The 6,355-nt window shown below is 39.7% G+C and overlaps 1 non-coding gene across 1 annotated transcript; it reads right to left on the reverse strand.

Annotated features, from left to right (window-relative positions):
* Positions 1-784: 784 nt before the first annotated feature.
* On the reverse strand, positions 785-975 carry LOC115870444. Its single transcript, XR_004046715.1, has one exon. It is a non-coding gene; the product is annotated as a U2 spliceosomal RNA (small nuclear RNA).
* Between the last annotated feature and the right edge of the window lie 5,380 nt (positions 976-6,355).

Genomic DNA, 6,355 nt, shown 5'->3' on the forward strand with positions numbered 1-6,355 from the left:
GAGACTATCTCTTCCTCATTCAGTGTGTTTTGGTCCTTGGTCAAAGATCATCTGTGTATAGGTGGATAGATTTACTTCTGGGTTCTCCATTCTGTTCCACTGAGCTATGTACCAATCATGGTATCAGTATCACATTGTTTTCATTACTATAGTCGTATAGCAGGTTTTTAGATTAAGAAGTGAGGTAGTTACATAATTTCATGTCAATTTGATAAGTAAGTGTAGGGGTGGAGTCTAGCCTGTCAATCAGGTCATAGCCTAATTGATGCCTCCTTGTAGGCATGGCCTAATAATGATTCTAGGAACTCCCTCTCTTTCTCCCTAGAGGTGGGACACACTCTCTCTCTGCCTTGGTCTTCCTGCTGACAAGCCACATGGAGTCAGACTGATGGCAGTCAGAGCCCTGACGATGCTTCCACCACCACTGGATTCACAAGACTTTCCATTCACTGGAGGTCTTCCAGTGAGATCTTCCTGCATTCCACATCATTGCATGTGCTGCATGAGTCTGAAGAGGGATTTATAGATTAGTATCAGACTTAACTGCTAATATTGAACTTATGAACTTGATCTGGACTGGGTTGGGATGTTTTGTTGATGCCCAATTATTTGTTGATGTAAAGTTCTTGCTTACATGCCAATGAGTGTCTCTGGATTTGTTTCTCTAGTCACCCCAGGAAATGAGAAGATTCTGATTTTGTTGTTGTTCTTTAATATTGCTTTGCTTGTCCTGGGTCTCTTTCCTTTTCTTCTTCTTCTTCTTCTTTTATTTCAAGCCCCCTGCAGGGGCTGCACCATTCCTGGAAGCACTGCAATACCAGGCTGATGCGTGGAGTGGATGGCGCAAGCTCCTAGTCCAACTCCTATCTGCAAAAATGTGCTTAATACATTGTCCGCAGAGAGAGGATGTATCAGATATTAAACTGATAAGAACAGATACTACACTTGATCTTAGCCAAAAGGCCGAGAAGTGATAAGGGTCTCTTTCCTTTTCATATAAAGTTGATATTTTGTTTTTCCACCTCTTTAGAGAATGATATGAAAATCTGGATTGGGATTGCATTATATCTGTAGATTGCTTTGGCATCTGTAGTACTGGTATTTCTACAATGTTAAGTCTTTCTATCTGTGAGCAGGAGATATTCTTCCATTCATGGAGGTCTATTGGTTTCTTGTAGCAATGTTTTATAGTTTTCTTTGTATAGGTCTTACATTTCCTCTGACTAGATTTATTCTTAAGTATTTCATCTTTTGGTTAGAAATTGCAAATGATATTGTCTCTCTGATTGAAGTAGTTAGTTTATTGTGCCAACCTGGCCGATAAACACATGTGGGGTTCATTGAAAGGTGGAGGGATAAATTACTCGGTGAGCCTTGCCTTTCTAGTTCTCGGGTCTCTTGCTTTGTGATGGTTGGACCAGGGTGCAGCTGCCTTAGCTAGTTCCCTGCTTTAGCTGGCAAGGCTCACTTCCTGCGAGACATCCCCTAGGAGAAACCACATGGACCTACCCTGATGCAACCCTGGGTGCTGGAGCACCCGTGTGGAGACCGCTGCCAGCGCTGAGATGCTTACACATTCACTGACTTGGCTTTCCTCCTGCAGTCGGCATCATTGCATCCATTTTGTGAGATGGAGGAGGACTTTGTGGATTGATGTTGGGCATATAGGTTAATGGGTTAATGTTGGACTTGTGGGTTTGGGCAGCACTGGGTTGGGATGTTTTCTTGATGCACACTTAACCTTTATATAAAACTCTCTCTTATACATGAGTTTCTGTGGATTTGTTTCTCTAAAGTTCCCAGACTAATACACTGATTGTTTTTAGAGCTCCCTTATTTAGTATAAGGAATCCAACTGATTTTTATATGTTGATTAGTATTCTGACACTTTGCTGAAATTTTCAATTAGTTCCAACAATTTTCTTGCCGAGTCTTTGGGATTTTCTATGTATAGGATCATATAATCTGCGGATAGAGTTTTACTTCTTCTTTGCCAATTTGGATGCTTTTAATTTCCTTTTGTTGTCTAATTGCTTTGGATAAGACTGCCAGCACAATATTGAATAAGAGTAGTGATAAAGCGCATCCTTGTCTGGTTTCTATTTGCAAGGAGAAGGCTTTCTGTTTCTCTTTGTTCAGGGTCATGTTGGCTATGGGTTTTGTATATATACCCTTTTATGTGTTAAGGAGTTTCTCTTCGCTTCCTATTTTGTTGAGCTTGTTTGTTTTTTTAAAATCAGGAATGGGTGTTGTAGTTTGTTAAGTTCCCTTTCTGCATTCATTTATATGATTTTATTATTCTTTTCCTTTGTTTCATTTATGTGATATATTAGATTAATTGTTTTTCTAATGTGAAGTGCTTTTACATACTGGTATGAAATCCCACTTGATCATGATATAGTATGTTCCTAATCCCTGGTGACCACAAACCTAGTTTCCAGCACCCTAGTTTATCTTTTTGAACATTGAATAATAAACAATGTAACTTTTTGAAATTGGCCTTTTTTACTCAACATGTCTATGACGTATATCCGAATGTGTGAATGTATCAAAGAAAACATATTTTCCCTTTTTGTTCCTGAGTAGTACTCCACTCCATAGATGTGCCATTACGTGCCATCAGCACTTGGTATTGAACGTTGTTTTTTAACATTATTCATCTAATTGATGCATAATCACACTGTAGACTTGAAAGAGCAATATATCAGAAACCAGAAGCTGAAGCAACAAGGAGAATGGGAAACAGTGATGCCTCAGTTTCAAAGGGTTGGAACATGACCTCTGGGGTCTCAACATGTTGGGATTATGGCTTTGGAGGTTTCTAAGTGTAGGGATAGTTTCGTAGGTTTAAGTCAGTGAAATATTCACCAACTCAGTTCTGGAATGTGGTGCTGCCTTAAATACGGGGCTGCTGGTCCAAGCTAAATGGGCAGGCAGAAGAACAGCGTCTGGGAGTGGGGGTAGGGCAAGTGGATTAGGTCACCACACAGACAATCAAAGAGAATGGGGCCACTCAAAGCCAAAGGAGCAGAGTTGCCATTCCAGTTGGCCTGGAATGGGGGCCTCGACCCTGAATCCAGAGACCGTGGCAAGCACTCAGTGTTCTGGAGAACTGGGCCCATTGCCTAGGTGATCTCAGTGAACATTGGATTGTTTTCAAGGCTTGAGAGCTAACTGGAATTGTTCTGCTGGGTTTTCAACTTGCTTGGTAACTTTTTCCCTTTTTTCAACTACTTTTTGTAATGAAAATTTCGACCTTCTGTCTGCCCCACCACTGTACTTTGGAAGCAGGTAACTTTTACAGGTGTAAGTAAAAAAAAATAATTGCTATGAAAATTCCACTTTATCCTGCAAACATTTATTCTAAACAAAATGTGATTAAACATTTCTGCACTCAACTAGACAAGTTCTCTCAGAAGTACACTTGTCTTCGTCCCCATCAATCAACAAGTCTTCTTCATGACTTCCAAGGAGATGTATTGGACCAGTTAAATTCAAGGCGGCGAGCTCTGCTTAGAAAGTTATGGCAAGTGCTTTGTTTTGTTGTTTTCCCTCCAAAGGAGTAATATTGAGAGATTTTCTTGAAAGACCCAGGACAATCATGGGGATTCATCAGGAAGGTGTTTTAAGAAAATGGAGAACTGTATAGATGAGAAAAAGGCAAAGAAAGGTGCGTGAAAGAATTGTTTTTAAAAATATTGACAATACGCCTGCTCGTTCTTTGAGGACATCAAAGGCTGTCCAACAAAAGTTTCATTGGAAAACCGGACCTCATCCAATTACCACCCACGATCTTGCTCCCGAAGGCTTTTTTTGTTCCCTAAACTCAAAGGACATTTTGATGTGGTGGAATCAAAGAATTCTGAATTCGTTGGGGGGAGACTTGCTGTGTTGTGTGCTGTTGTGTCCGTTCTGACTCTCAGTAAGCCTTAGTGATGCACAGTTCCAAACACTCTCTAATCCTGTGTCGGCGTCACGATGGTTATGCTTGAGACCACTGTCACTATGCGTCAACCCAGCTCCTTGAGCGTCTTCCTCTTTGTCAGGGACTCCTAGCTTTACGAAGCATGATGCCCTTGTCCAGAGACTGGTCTCTCCTGATCACATGTTGAAAGTAGGTGAGATAAAGGCCGAGCCTCTAAAGCATATTCTGCAGCTCTTGTGGCAATGTTCTTCACCAACACCATCGTCCAAATGCATCCACCCCTTTCCAGGCTTCCTTCTTTTTTTTTAATCGTTTTATTAGGGGCTCGTACAACGCTTATCACAATCCATACACACATCAATTGTGTAAAGCGCATTTGTACATTCATTGCCTTCATCATTCTCAAAACATTTCCTCTCCACTTAAACCCCCGGCATTAGGTCCTCATTTTTCCCCTCCCTCCCTGCTCCCCCCTCCCTCATGAGCCCTTGATAATTTATACATTATTATTTTGTCATATCTTGCCCTGTCCGACGTCTCCCTTCACCCACTTTTCGGTTGTCCGTCCCCCAGGGAGGAGGTCACATATAGTTCCTTGTAATCGGTTCCCTCTTTCCAACCCACTCTCCCTCTACCCTCCTAGTATCACCACTCACACCACTGGCCCTGAAGGGCTCATCTGCCCTGGATTCCCTGTGTTTCCAGTTCCTATCTGTACCAGTGTACATCCTCTAGTCTAGCCAGGCTTGTAAGGTAGAATTCATATCATGATGGAGCGGGGAGGAAACATTTAGGAACTAGAGGAAAGTTGTATTTTTCATCATTGCTACATCGCCCCCTGACTGGCTCTCTCCTCCCCAAGACCCCTCTGCAAGGGGGCAGGCTTCCTTCTTTATTGTCCAGCTCCTACTGTGTCAATCCATCTCTTTGAGGGTATTCCTCTTTTTCACCAACCATGGCTGCCTTTTCCAGGGAGAAGCCCTGGTTGAGTAGTGGTTACACATTAGGCTGCAATCTGCTAGGTCAGCAGTTTTAAACCACCAGCCACTCCTGGCAGGAGTTGTAAAACTGTCTTCAAATAACTTAGCTGCAAGAAGCATACTGTGTACTGTTTTGCCTGTCAAGTAATGTGCTTAGAAGGTTTTTTGGTGTGTGCTTTAACATGTTAAACTATGTGCTGGCATAGTTGAAAAAATGTTTTAACTCATCTAGCTGTGAGAGAGAGTTTGTTTAGTGTTTTCTGAGCCAAATAATGTATTCGTGTTTTTTCTTGTTTGAAATTTGTAATTTATTCATCTAATTATGAAGTAAATCTCATATCAATTTTTGTCAGATGAATAATGTTTTGTAATTTTTTCATGTAGGTATTTCATGGAAAATATTGAAAAAATCATGTTTATGTCACCAAATTTTGAAAAAAATCCTTATAGTATTAGGTTGTGGGAGAGGGGGAATGCGGTGGTCAAATGTGTTTGATATCTTTTCATGGTTTTAACACACTACAAAAGAATGAACTGAGTTTTAACATTTTTCATTGAAATGGGAGCTTCATGTAAAATATTTAGGGCAAATGATATATTTACCTTATTAGACAGAAGTAGAACTGTCTTTAAGTCAAGTAGTTGAGTAGGAGAATCAAGATAGTGTTTTCACAGTCAAATAATGTGTTGAGCACTTTTTTACCACGATGCAGTGGTAAAAGTTGTAACGTTGTCATTAACGCACACATTTTTATGGTTGTAACACATTTTCAACTTGCAAAATAATTTTAAACTTTAAATCACCTATTCCATATGAGAGTTTGTAGTGTTTCCCCAATCAAATAATGTGTTTAACAGTTCTCCGCATTAAAAATATACTATTTACTGCCCAAAGTGGAAAGTTTGGGTTTACTCTCCTAATTGCTCAACAAGACTCACTCTATTGTGAGAGAGGCTACATATAGTGGTTTCTGGATCAAGTAACGTGTTTAGCATTTTTTATGGTTGGACACACTATCAACTTGGAGAAGTTGAAAAAAACTGTGCTTAATTCGCCTAGTTCTTAAAAGACTTGTTATTATGTTTTCCAAGTCAAGTAATTGTTTATGTTTTCCAAGTCAAGAGTTGAAAATCTGTGTTTAACTCATCAATTTTCCAGGAATACTCTGAATATTGCTTTAAATGTCAAATAACGGGCTTACCCCTTTTCATGTTGTCATACACTGTTCTACCATTCATCTGTCAGTGTGTGGTACTGTGGTTTCTTTTTTTTTTTTTTTTTTTTTGAGGTTTTATGTATACCTTTAAATGTTTATTAGTTTCTTTTTTTTTTTGTAAGTTCATTTTATTTTTATTTTATTTTCTTTTTTAACATTTTATTAGGGGCTCATACAACTGTTATCCCAATCCATACACACATCAATTGTGTAAAGCGCATTTGTACATCGTT

The sequence above is a fragment of the Echinops telfairi genome, unplaced genomic scaffold (genome assembly GCF_000313985.2).
Source record: "Echinops telfairi isolate 266 unplaced genomic scaffold, ASM31398v2 ScPeMD7_655;HRSCAF=1070, whole genome shotgun sequence".
NCBI lineage: Eukaryota > Metazoa > Chordata > Mammalia > Afrosoricida > Tenrecidae > Echinops > Echinops telfairi.